The 13,616-nt window shown below is 38.9% G+C and overlaps 1 protein-coding gene across 4 annotated transcripts in view; it reads right to left on the bottom strand.

Moving 5' to 3' along the window:
- Positions 1-13,616, bottom strand: part of ush2a (Usher syndrome 2A (autosomal recessive, mild)) — a 214,996-nt gene that overhangs the window by 193,481 nt on the left and 7,899 nt on the right. The window lies entirely within an intron of this gene.

Below are 13,616 nucleotides of genomic sequence, written 5' to 3'. Positions count from 1 at the left end.
TCAACAAATGAAGTATGTTTTCCGTGGCACTAAACAACCATCCCCACAGGAAGTGGTTTGCTCATCTCGAATCGCTTTGTAGTTGACAGCCGGTTACTAGCAGACATTCCAGGCTCTGGCTGAGTAGGTTATCCTCAAATGTATTTGCCATGCTCTTATGCCAACTGACAGCTTTCTGTAATGATATTGGCAGTCACTTCAACCCCCTCATCACGAAGGTGAGAAAATTGTTATTTTGCCCAGCTATGATTTAAGTCACTGAATGGCACTAACTTTTTTTTTGGTCTCTGCTCACTACATTGTCACTTCCTGTGTTGATTTCCTCAAGAACCCCAATCAGATTTCAAGAAAATTGACTAAATGTTTAGTAATAAATATCAAGTGAAAAAGAGTTTTGACCAAAGGTTTATTGTGTCCCCCCCACAGAAACGAGACAACGTTCCTCCAAGACCATACTGCTACATATGACATATAGTAGACAATCAACACAGGACTACATAAAGTGCAACGTACAAAAATTGCACATTACTTTAAAGTATCGTGTGACATGATACTTTCTATATGTTGACAACAGTGTTGGTCAAGTTACTTGAAAAAAGTAATCAGTAACTAATTACTGATTACTTCCCCCAAAAAGTAATCCCGTTACTTTACTGATTACTTATTTTCAAAAGTAATTAATTACTTAGTTACTTAGTTACTTTTTAAAAACACGATTTACAACCTGAATAGGTGATAAAGCGATAGATCTTTCAGCCCAATTCTACTTTTTCTACATAATCCATCATACAAAATGTAATCAAATGGAAAAGTCTCCTTTTTTAAAACTTGTTTTATTAGTTTTAATCTTTTAACTTTATGCATCAAGCAAAAATTTAATTATATGCAACATTCTCTGACTGGAAGAAATTTGTTTAATATTTAAACCTATTTTCTGCACATTCCAGCACATAAAATAATTGTTTTTTTTGTGTGTTTACACTCACTCTTTCAAATAGATGCAAGTAAAACACAGCAGAAAATAAATAAAGTCAAAGACTCAGCGGCCCTTTTGCTCTATTTTCACCTGTAAAGCAGGAGCAGGGTAGGCGGAGGTTTACCCTGGTGCAGGTGTGCCGCAGCGGTCAGTGGAAGAATCCGCGAGTTTCTCTGTGAGTTTCCCATTACGTCATAGCGCACTCGGTGCTTGCTTGGAAGTTTAGGGGTTTTTTTCGCTGTAAAAAGAAGTTTTCTTCCCACGCACAACGGACGCTAATGTTTTTGTCACTTTTTATGGAATCAAACTTAAAGTAAGGTCAGTACTTCCACGCTTTAAACGCTGCACGCTCATACTCTCTCCACTCGATATATGATCCATTGTTGATCTGCACACAGCTGTTGTCACAAACGTTGCACTTGCTTACGTCACTGTCATGAGACATTCTCGCAAAAAAATCACGGTTTTAGTAACGCAGTAACGCAGCGTTCCTACGTGTTTTGCAATAGTAATCCCTTACTTTACTCGTTACTTGAAAAAAGTAATCGGATTTTACTGCCCATCTCTGGTTAACAATACACGCCACACATGTAAAAATCATAATTTCAAAGTTATGAGGCTATCAACTGTCGATCAATAAATAATTAAGTTAATCTTGCAGACCTTGGTGGATGTAGGCCAAATTGTAATAGATTGTTACATGAACCAAACTTTTATCAGAATTCATTTAAGATTTTTCACACTATCACGTTTACAGACAGAAAGACCTGCATGCAAACGCTACCAAAAGCATAACCCCCTTGCTGTAGGTAATTAAGGTGGGTGTTTCCAAAGATAAAGATGCAAAGACTGTGGTGTTATCAGGCGAGATAGTTCAAAATAGTAGCTCTCTGCCAAGTCTACACCAGTCCATATACACACAAAGACACAGGCCAGAGTCTAATTGTGCGTGAAAACATTAATTAAGGGTATTATGGCATGCAGTAGAAGTTTTAGCAGCCAAAGTGTCTAAGAGCAGATTAGTGAAACAGATGAGCTGTCACAGTCCTTAGAACAAATTGGAGAGCAATGGGAACAACTAGTTCACTCCCTCCAATAAATACATTGATACAGATGTGTGTCTGCATGTGTGTCCTTGTAATCCTGACTGGGCCTTAACTTAGAATGACACCCAGACACATACTGACTTGTCATGTTTTCTTAACTTAACTTCCCCACTTTTTTTCTCTGTCTTTATGGCTGGGACTCTCTAAGTATATGTTGAGCCAATGTGTACATCCTCTTCTTTCATATATTACTATATTTAATAGCAAGAAATGAAAGTTTCCAGTGTGACTGGTTGTCCATGCCAGGAAGGACAAGAGTTCACAATTTTAATATTATTGGTATCTGATTTATCTCACAATTCTTCTTCATCATGCTCAGCTACTACTGAATTTCCCACACGACTTATGACACTGGGACATAAATTTGGTGAACTTCAATCATTCATTTAGCATTTGTTCAGATTAAGGAAGGTTAATTGTCTAAAAGCATTTTAAAAAATCGTTTTCTCTCTTGCAACCCAAATCAACCTACAGACGATGTAAATTATTTATGGGATAAACTGCCTTTCCAAAACAATCCAAGTAAGCCCAGTAAGGCTAAGGTGCTACAGGCCAAAAGGATAAAAAGATAAATAATTGCTATGTATTATTTTCTCTGTAAACATTTACTTTTAATGTCTACATAAAGAATCAGATCCATCAATCCATCCATTCATTTTCTTCTGCTTATCCTCATCAGGGTTGAGAGGGGTTCGGTGCCATAGGGCTACCATATGGCTACCATAGGGCATGAGGTGGGGTACACTTTGGACAGATGGGTAGTATCAGGGCAGAATCAGATCCTTTTTTTTTTTGCAACTATTCATTGTTGAAATATGTCCCACCACTCACCATTGCTCACCACAATATGAATCTGTGATGAGCAGTTTTCTCTCTCCGTGTGAACAGAGCTTTCTACAAGAATAAAACACACTGAAAGAGATATGGTGGTGAAACTGACAATTCATAAATAAGGCCAACCAACCCAAGCATACACTGTGGATTAATTACTGAATGCCTTCGTGTTCCTAATTAATGTTATTGCACCTTGATAAACAGTGCTTATGTTCTTTGGATCCCAAGATGATGCATTCATGTACAAAATGCCCTAATTTCTATCAATCATAAACAGAAATGCAGCATAAAAAAGCCTCTCCATGGAGGACCGAAATTTAGGCTTTAGCTCTTTAACAAGCTCTTTAAAGAGAGGTTAAAAGGAAAGACTTTACTTAGAACAAATTCAGTGGATTTTAAAAGCCACTTCCCCGGATTTCCAAACTCAGTTGACTTTGTTCTCACTTAACGTAAGCTTAGACCATGCAGAGATTGCTGAAAAACATGAAAGCACTCTGAAGCTACAACAGAACCTGTGTCTGAGTAGGAGCAATTAAAAACTGTGTCATCAATATAACAACATTTTATCATATAAAGATAACACTTGCAGACTTCCTAACACAGACATTTTGCATTTACAACAAGCAACAGCGATAACTCAGTAAACAAAAAACACAATTTATGGTGCACAAGTAACATTTCCAGATTTTGAAGACAAGTGCATTTTCTCAAGATCTCAGTTCCTACAATAGATCCACCTCTAGACTGACATAATGTATTTGCACAAAAGTTAAGTAAAGAGCTCCATGACTCTAATAATTAATTTAAGTTTGACATTGTGACACTTAAAATAAAACAAAAGACCAACCACACCAAATTATTCTTATACACAGATCAGTCAGTGTGAGACTAGTTGTACTGAACTCTTCATCCACAGCTGTAGAGCAGATGCTTTTCTATGGACAACTATCAATTATTAGTATATCCTGCAAAAAGTCACTGAAAGGTGAGTCCAATGATAGACTGACTTTACAGCTATCACTTAACTACACTGAGCCACATCCCCGCTTCCCCCATTTCTCTTCCTCTGTCATTCCCTCCCTCCCTCCCCCAGGCAACATTTTCCTCCGCTATTCTCTACATCGTTACCATAATCAGATAAGACAACTACCTAGGGAGCACCAGCATCCCTACAGCACCTTGCTCCTGGCACCCCTGTGTGTGTGTGTGTGTGTGTGTGTGTGTGTGTGTGTGTGTGTGTGTGTGTGTGTGTGTGTGAATTGCTCCTGGCGCTTGGAAACCCGCATTCCTTTTGACTGTCTTTTTTGGTGTTTTGATCTTTACAAACCGACAGATGACGGGTGTGAGTGTGAGGTGTGTGTGTGTGTGTGTGCACTATATGTGAATAAGAAAGGTTTCTAAATTACAGAGTTCCTTCATAGGGTAATATCTGTATTGTAGCTGACAGACTGTTACAAATTACCGCTGAATTGCGAGTATGTGTCTGTGTAGCAAGCCAGTAGATAAGTGTGTGTGTGTGCAGGAGAACAGGGGTATGCGAATGGTGTTTAAGTGTCAAGTATGATTATGTTATTCTTCTGAATGGTCAAAGCAGATCACATCACCATACCATTAAACAAAAGGCAGACTGATTCACAGAGAATTCACAAAAACAAACGCATACAAAGTTTTGAAACACCTTCAAGGGGCACCAATGTAACACACTTTTAGTAAATTACTGTACTCTCCCATGCCTACACTAATATGCAACAAACATATAAAGCATACTGTACAAAGGCATATATGACAACTGTACCCCCAGAGGCAGGCATCCTGTACACACGCTAGCAACCAACTGAGCCATCAGCAAAACTACATTTAGCCAACAACATGTTAGACTGCCAAAGTACTGTTCCATCAACACCAGTCAGCAAGCTTGTAAACTAGACTGTCAAGTCAAATTTTCAGGCTAGACACAATGATTTTCATTTTAAAGCAGTGCACATTATGGATAACGTACTCAGAACTCCTGGTTTCCCAACCATTTAAATGCAAAACGAAGGTGCTATTAATGTACATTCATTAATGTAGTTACATTTGACACTGTTAGCTCACTTTAAAGCACTCATCCACTTTAGTTATTATGGAACTTATTTTACTGTGTTTTGAGAACACATGGTATTAACAAAGAAAATTTTAGATATATCTTTTTAAAAATACGAAAAGCAAGGTCATCAATAAACAAAATTCCAAAACATTTTATTAGCATCTAAAACAATTCCGGGCTTAACAAATGACTCAGATTATTTCATTATAGAGTTGAAAAAATAAAATAGATTTTAGAATCTGAAAATAAACTGGTATCTGCAGTCTGCTCTCAGTTAGACAATAATTTCAGCACAGCTTCTGCATCCAGTAATCCACCTTCCTCAACTGCACACCAGTTCAATATCCCATTCCTGACTTATTCACCACTACAATAATTATTTATCTTTTATCCAACTACAGTTCTCTTTATTCAATCATCATTTACATATAGCTTGCTCTGAATAAAACTGTAGCAACCTTCATATCAAAAGATGCATATGAGGCACAGTAACTGTTGAGCACAGGATTTTACACTGATTTGTATGAGGGTCAAAACGATTTCTTCAGCACTTCTAGGCATAAATGGTCATATTTTTTTTCTTTTTATCCCATACACCCCAATACTCACCATATGATGAATAAAACCAATTTAGGAAAAGTCATGAAATATGAGATGATGGATTTTCTTTTAACAAAGTTGCATAATTTTTAAATACCAAAGGAGTCCAAGTAACCCCTTTGCCGTTTCTAGTGTTAAATCTTTTATCATTTTATTTGAAACTGGAGACTGGACTTTTGAGTATTATCCTGTTTTATTCTCTAATACTTTAAGCTGTACATGGTCCCCTCCACTTTTATATTTTAAGCCATTTGTGTTTACTTTAGATACAACCTCATTATACCTGCCATGTGCTTCATCATAAAACCCTTTTCAGCATTTTTCGGCGTGCGCTCATTTACAGTAAAATCTAGGCTCGAAGTGCTGCGTTTACATAGAAAGGTGACCACGATAGATTTTTCTCCATTGTTAACAATTATGGTGTCTTATGGCATAGAATTGTGGTTTACACATTTGCCTTACTGGTTCAATCCTGGGAGAAGACACAAATCCTTGGGGGAAACCATCTGAAAACTGCCAAGAGATATATGGAGCTGCATATATTAAAGTGTACATTTTAGGAAATCCTCAAGTCTCAGGAAAACATTGTCAGACCATAAACAAAAAAGCATAATGTTCCATTGAAAAACCCATCAGACTTTTGACAAAACATTATCAGACAATATGGTCTTAGAACAAATGGCATCAGACTAAAAGGTCTCCGATAAAATATGTCTGTGAAGGTTCTCAGTCATCCAGGTCATCGTAGTCTAAGGAGCTTGGAAAGAAAAGCGTCTAGACTTCTTTGAGTTGCTTGAAGACGTTTCACCTCTCATCCGAGAAGCTTCTTCAGTTCTAAGGTCAAATGGTGGAGAGTCCCAGATTTAAACCCAGTGGGAGTTTCCCCCCAAAGAGGGACAAAGGACCCCCTGATGATCCTCTACCTAATCACATGAGCCAAGGTGTGAAAGCGGGTGTGGGTCACAATCAGCCCGGGTTTCTGGTGAGGTCATTGTGAAACCTGGCCCCACCCTATCATGTGATTTCCTGAGGTCAGATGGCCCAGGATGTGAGTGGTCATTAAGGCGTTTGGGAAGGGATCTCCAAACTGGCTTACAGATGGCAGAGAGTTGGTGTCGTAAACCACCGCCTCTGTTCAAAGATGGTCGCTCACAGTGGACGTAAATGGCTTCTTTCACTCCTCTTTCAAACCATCTGTCCTCTCTGTCCAAAATGTGAACATTGGCATCCTTGAAAGAGTGACCTTTGTCCTTAAGATGCAGATGAACTGCTGAGTCTTGTCCCGTGGAGGTGGCTCTTCTATGTTGTGCCATGCGCTTGTGAAGTGGCTGTTTGGTCTCTCCGATGTAGAGGTCTGGGCATTCCTCGCTGCACTGTACAGCATACACCATGTTGTTAAGTTTGTGTTTAGGAGTTTTGTCTTTCGGGTGAACCAGTTTTTGTCTGAGTGTGTTGCTGGGTCTGAAATGCACCGGGATGTCATGCTTGGAGAAAAACTCTCCTGAGTTTCTCTGATACACCGGCTACATAGGGGATGACAATGTTGTTGCGTCCGTCTTTCTCATCCTCCCTCGCTGGTGTCTGATCTTCTTTTCTGTGCATCTTTGCTGACTTTAAGAACGCCCAATTAGGATAGCCGTATGTTTTAAGTGCTTCCTTTACATGTGTGTGTTCCTTCTTTTTCCCTTCAGGCTTAGAGGGAACATGTTCTGCCCGGTGGTGTAGGGTCCTGATTACCCCAAGTTTGTGTTCCAGAGGGTGATGGGAGTCAAAGAGGAGGTACTGGTCCGTGTGGGTGGGCTTCCAGTAAACTTCAATGTTGAGGTTGCCATTCTCTTCAATGTGCACAGCGCAGTCCAGGAAGGGCAAACAGTTATCCTTTGTGTCTTCCCTGGTGAACTTGATGTTTTTATCCACGGCGTTAATGTGCGCAGTGAAAGATTCCACTTCTCGTGTTTTGATTTTGACCCAGGTGTCGTCTACATATCTGTACCAGTGGCTGGGTACTCTCCCTTTAAAAGAGGTGACACGGAGGAGCCCATGGCACAGCCATGTTTTCGTCTGTAGAAACCCTCGTTGTATTTGAAATATGTAGTGGTAAGGCAGAGGTCTAACAGTGTGCAAATCTGATCGGGTGTGAAGTTGGTCCTGTCTTCCAAGGAGCTGTCTTCTTGTAGTCGTTTTCTGACAGTGTCCACTGCCTCCGTGGTAGGTATGCAAGTGAAGAGGGAGACTACATCAAAGGACACCATGGTTTCATCTGGGTCCAGGGTAGGTTTCTGGACCTTGTCAGTGAAGTCGGTGGAGTTCTTGATGTGATGTGGGGTGTTCCCCACAAGAGGTGCTAGGATGGTAGCAAGGTGTTTCGAGATGTTGTAAGTGGCTGAGTTTATGCTACTGATAAAAGTGTCTCAGAGAGAAGCTTCCAGCAGGTGACGCTGTTATCAGGTCAGGGCCTGCATCCTTCAAAGGACTGGTCTAAGTAGGGCAGGTAATGCAAAGGAAGGACCTGCGAAGACTAGCTGGCTGTTAAATTAGACTGTCTAACCGAGCCTACAATGCACCTCCTGTTGCCTAGCAACCGCGACGGTAGCAGCTACAGCCGTGGACGACCGAAATAGAGGAAGTCTTTATTTTATGTCATTTATTTTACTTTTATTGGAGAAAATTGTGATGTTTCATCAGAGGCGTATGTTAGAACGCCACAGCCATGGCCCGAGTCCCTTTAGCCAACAGTAATGTTAACTTTAGCTAGTAAACTAGTTTTCTAGAGTAGCTCATGAAACTAGTCTCTTTTCATTTTGATGATACAAATATAATAGGTCTTACGTTATATTATATATACTTTTATACATTAAAAAGTTATCAGTGATGGAATTTAACTCTGTTGTCTCAAATATTACATTTTAGTTCAAATTTAAGGTATTTATTTCTATTTCATATTACTTTATACCTGTATGACTGTCTGAAAGCTTTACTTAGTTATACAGGGAGTGCAGAATTATTAGGCAAATGAGTATTTTGTCCACATCATCCTCTTCATGCATGTTGTCTTACTCCAAGCTGTATAGGCTCGAAAGCCTACTACCAATTAAGCATATTAGGTGATGTGCATCTCTGTAATGAGAAGGGGTGTGGTCTAATGACATCAACACCCTATATCAGGTGTGCATAATTATTAGGCAACTTCCTTTCCTTTGGCAAAATGGGTCAAAAGAAGGACTTGACAGGCTCAGAAAAGTCAAAAATAGTGAGATATCTTGCAGAGGGATGCAGCAGTCTCAAAATTGCAAAGCTGCTGAAGCGTGATCATTGAACAATCAAGCGTTTCATTCAAAATAGTCAACAGGGTCGCAAGAAGCGTGTGGAAAAACCAAGGCGCAAAATAACTGCCCATGAACTGAGAAAAGTCAAGCATGCAGCTGCCAACATGCCACTTGTCACCAGTTTGGCCATATTTCAGAGCTGCAACATCACTGGAGTGCCCAAAAGCACAAGGTGTGCAATACTCAGAGACATGGCCAAGGTAAGAAAGGCTGAAAGACGACCACCACTGAACAAGACACACAAGCTGAAACGTCAAGACTGGGCCAAGAAATATCTCAAGACTGATTTTTCTAAGGTTTTATGGACTGATGAAATGAGAGTGAGTCTTGATGGGCCAGATGGATGGGCCCGTGGCTGGATTGGTAAAGGGCAGAGAGCTCCAGTCCGACTAAGACGCCAGCAAGGTGGAGGTGGAGTACTGGTTTGGGCTAGTATCATCAAAGATGAGCTTGTGGGGCCTTTTCGGGTTGAGGATGGAGTCAAGCTCAACTCCCAGTCCTACTGCCAGTTTCTGGAAGACACCTTCTTCAAGCAGTGGTACAGGAAGAAGTCTGCATCCTTCAAGAAAAACATGATTTTCATGCAGGACAATGCTCCATCACACGCGTCCAAGTACTCCACAGCGTGGCTGGCAAGAAAGGGTATAAAAGAAGAAAAACTAATGACATGGCCTCCTTGTTCACCTGATCTGAACCCCATTGAGAACCTCTGGTCCATCATCAAATGTGAGATTTACAAGGAGGGAAAACAGTACACCTCTCTGAACAGTGTCTGGGAGGCTGTGGTTGCTGCTGCACACAATGTTGATGGTGAACAGATCAAAACACTGACAGAATCCATGGATGGCAGGCTTTTGAGTGTCCTTGCAAAGAAAGGTGGCTATATTGGTCGTTGATTTGTTTTTGTTTTGTCTTTGAATGTCAGAAATGTATATTTGTGAATGTGGAGATGTTATATTGGTTTCACTGGTAAAAATAAATAATTGAAATGGGTATATATTTGTTTTTTGTTAAGTTGCCTAATAATTATGCACAGTAATAGTCACCTGCACACACAGATATCCCCCTAAAATAGCTAAAACTAAAAACAAACTAAAAACTACTTCCAAAAACATTCAGCTTTGATATTAATGAGTTTTTTGGGTTCATTGAGAACATGGTTGTTGTTCAATAATAAAATTATTCCTCAAAAATACAACTTGCCTAATAATTCTGCACTCCCTGTATTAAAGGGCAATATCACAGTAACAGGTAAAAGTAGACTAAAAAGATGTGATCCTTTTGTAGATTTCAAATAAAATGAAATGTAAACTGATGTAGTAAATATTCTTAAACTGGATAAGAAGTTGCAATATCATAATTTTCTTAAGATTTTAAAGATATAAGAGCATTAAAAAGGGCTGATGTTTTTTGGGTAATAGGGTCTAATAGGAGAGAGAATACAGACACATGACATCCTTATAAAATACTTAGACAACTTCATGACAAGAACTGCAAAAAACAACTTTTTGCAATTCTTTTGAACATTTTATTTAAGTCAGCTGCATACGTTTTCCACTAAAACCAACACAATCCCACTTCGTTAAGAACATTTTTTAACTAAATATATTCTGGATACATCAAAGCATCGTCATAGTTGTCTGTGCTTGCCTTTATTTTTCCTTCTTTCCCCTGTCCTTTCCTGCAGGAAAAACATCAGTGATTCATCACAAATTTATTTTTGTGATCCCCTGAATGAAGCTGTTATATTTTGTGTTGGCGATACCTCTGCAAACACAAGAAACAAACATCTAGAATTTCTTTTAAATGATTCCACCATTTTCTAGACTACAGAGAACCGCTATTTGTTCTCCTCATCTTCTCTGAGCTGCTGCTGGCTCCTCTTCCTCCTCATCTTCCTTGCATTGCTGAATTTTCCAGCTGTTTCATCAGGGGTGGAAAGCCTCTGTCCCATCACCTCTCACTGGTGGGTTTTTCAGTCTCTCCTAACTCTGAATACTTGCGGAAGGAAATTAACCATGCCAGTTAACAACAAAATCAGATAACGTTGTTAAATATCTGTTAACTATCAGATGAAAACACAACTTTCTCTTAGAATCACATGGAAATATTTTATATATCAGAGAGAAAAAAAAAACTAAAAAAGGGGAAACAGGACAGAATCCTGCAGATATCTTGGGCTTTATGAGAAAGGTAACGGTCTCAGGTTGTATAATATAAGCATGCCAAAAACAGCAGAAACAAAATGAGGACTTATCCATTTACTGTCTGTCTTATTATCAGTTGCTCATTACAAGATGAGAACTCATGTAACTATGACTTCCACATATCATGGTTAAGTCTGTCGGTTTCCTTACCAAAATTCACAGGTCAAATGTTTGGTCACAGTGAATACACAGCTTAAAAAGTGAACTGTCTGCTCATTTTTTCCCAAAACTTTTAAGTACATTTGGCTTCACATCACCAAACAGACCCAGCTTGGCCAGAAACTAACTTAACAAACTAACCGACCAACCAACCAAATCATGGAGGACCTAACCCACATTTAGTGGCAATATCAGTAATGTCACATAACTTGGCCGAAAGTTAGCTAAATGTAACTTTTAAGAGTCTTTGTTATACTCACATTTGTTCCGCTGGATATTTGAGGGCGATAAAACTCAGCACTTACTTTTAAAAGTTTATTTCTGGACCACTTCGTTTGACCATCCACCATTTTTCCCCAAAAATTCCTTCAACCTTAATTTGCAATGAATCCTGGTATAGGGAGGACGAAGCATAGGCGCGACCCATCCTCCAAAACTGAGGAAAGTAGGACGCATTTGTTGGCCACATTTGGATGACACTGGACAGCTTTCATCATTTCACTCTGACATAATCGGTCTTCAAATGTGGCTTTTGAAGGAAGCAGCCCCTGAATTTGGACACAGCCATGTTCTGCCACTCTCGCACACTGATCACTTGGAAAATTATTTGGCTGGCAGGAAGCTTCTCACTTTTTTCTGAGACTGTGTCGTCTGATGTGGTTTTTCTGAAGCCTTTTAGTCTGATGGCGTTTTTTTCTGAGACCATATCATCTGATGCTATCTTTTGAGCCCTTTTAACCTGATGTCGTTTTGACTGAGACCTTTTAGTCAGAAGCATGGAACCTTTAGTCCAATGCCGTTTTTTCTGGGACCTATTTAGTCTGATGCCCTTTTTTTCTGAGACCTTTTAGTCCAATGTCGCTTTTTCTGAGACCTTTTTAATCTGGTGCTGACTTTTCTGAGACCCTTTAGTCTGATGCATTTTTTCTGAGACTATATCGCCTGATGCAGTTTTTTTCCGTTTTTAGTCTGATGTTGTTTTGTCAAAGGTCTGATGGGAGGTTTGATGGGAAAAGTTATGCTTTTTTGTTTATGGTCAGACATCTGAGGCCTTTATCTGATGTCTGAAGATGTTTTCCTGGATGTCCTAAAATGTATGCCAGCTGTACTCAACAGCTAAATTCCAGATCATATTGCTAACAGGATAAATTCTACTAATGCCTGTTAAAATTTGTGTTTTGTTCTGTTTTTGCTGTTTTTACAGAAAAAAAATACAACTTAGGTTGCAAGAATTTAAGGCTTACCATGTTAACCATATTTTCCCCCTACACTGGCCTTAGTGTTATTCAGAGATCCTGAAAGAGAGAGATTGTCCAGTGGAGTAATCTGTAAAACGATACCCTTCAACGGACCAGAAACACTCACATCAACACACATAGGGATCCATTTGGGGCCTCAAAACTCTCTCCACTTCACTACCTGCCATTTTAGAGTGATCAGTGCTAATGAAAGCCTCATTTTGTCCAGACCACCTTGTATTTCTTACTGAATGTTTCCTAAAATTTCTACTTCATATAAAACTTACATCAACTCATAGTGTGGAAAAAAAGAAATAAAAATGAATAAAACCAAAGAAACCCAAAGAAAACACACAGTACATATATATGTAAAATATTTAGACAGAAAAAGGCACTGCATTGAGAAACTCACAAGTTCACTTGAATTGTACCGATAGATGCCAAGCTTAGCTGGGAAAAAATATTGATAACTTAATTAGACAAATGTATTTAGTTAAGAATTATCAACCAATACATAAAATTATCAAATTTTATGTACAAAAGCACATGCACTATCTGCTATCTAAAAAAAAAATATTAAAAGAATCAACAATTAGAAAAATATTTAAGTAAAATAAAAATGATACAGTTGTATAGGCAAGACTGTACTTTCTTTGTTATATTGTACAAATCACGGAAAAAAGTCCCAAATAACTTAAGTAACTAAAATTCTTTGTTTTTTGTTTGCTTGTTTGCTTTTGTTTTCATTCAGGCCATAGACTTTTGAAATATTGTGTTGAAAGTGTAAGGAAAGCATCTGTGTCTGTGTGTCTGAAGTAATGTGTATGCCCCTGGCCCCAGCAGCTGTTCCAAAACAGATGTTTTCCAGTATAATTACCACCAGCTCACAGAGTGGATGAGAAAAAGATGGACAGAGAATGAAAGAGTAAAACAGACACAGAGGATGACAGAGAAAATCAGATTATAATAAAAAGAGACAATTCCGCTTTCACAGCCCTAAGTACTGCAGCTAAAAACAAAACTCATGGTAGAATGATTACAAACGGGCTGGATGTAAATATACACGATCAAATTCATGTACCTC

Source organism: Perissodus microlepis, chromosome 1 (assembly GCF_051167445.1).
Source record: "Perissodus microlepis isolate ML-2025 ecotype Zambia chromosome 1, ASM5116744v1, whole genome shotgun sequence".
NCBI classification, from domain to species: Eukaryota; Metazoa; Chordata; class Actinopteri; order Cichliformes; family Cichlidae; genus Perissodus; species Perissodus microlepis.
This window is presented reverse-complemented; position numbering and strand designations above follow the sequence as displayed.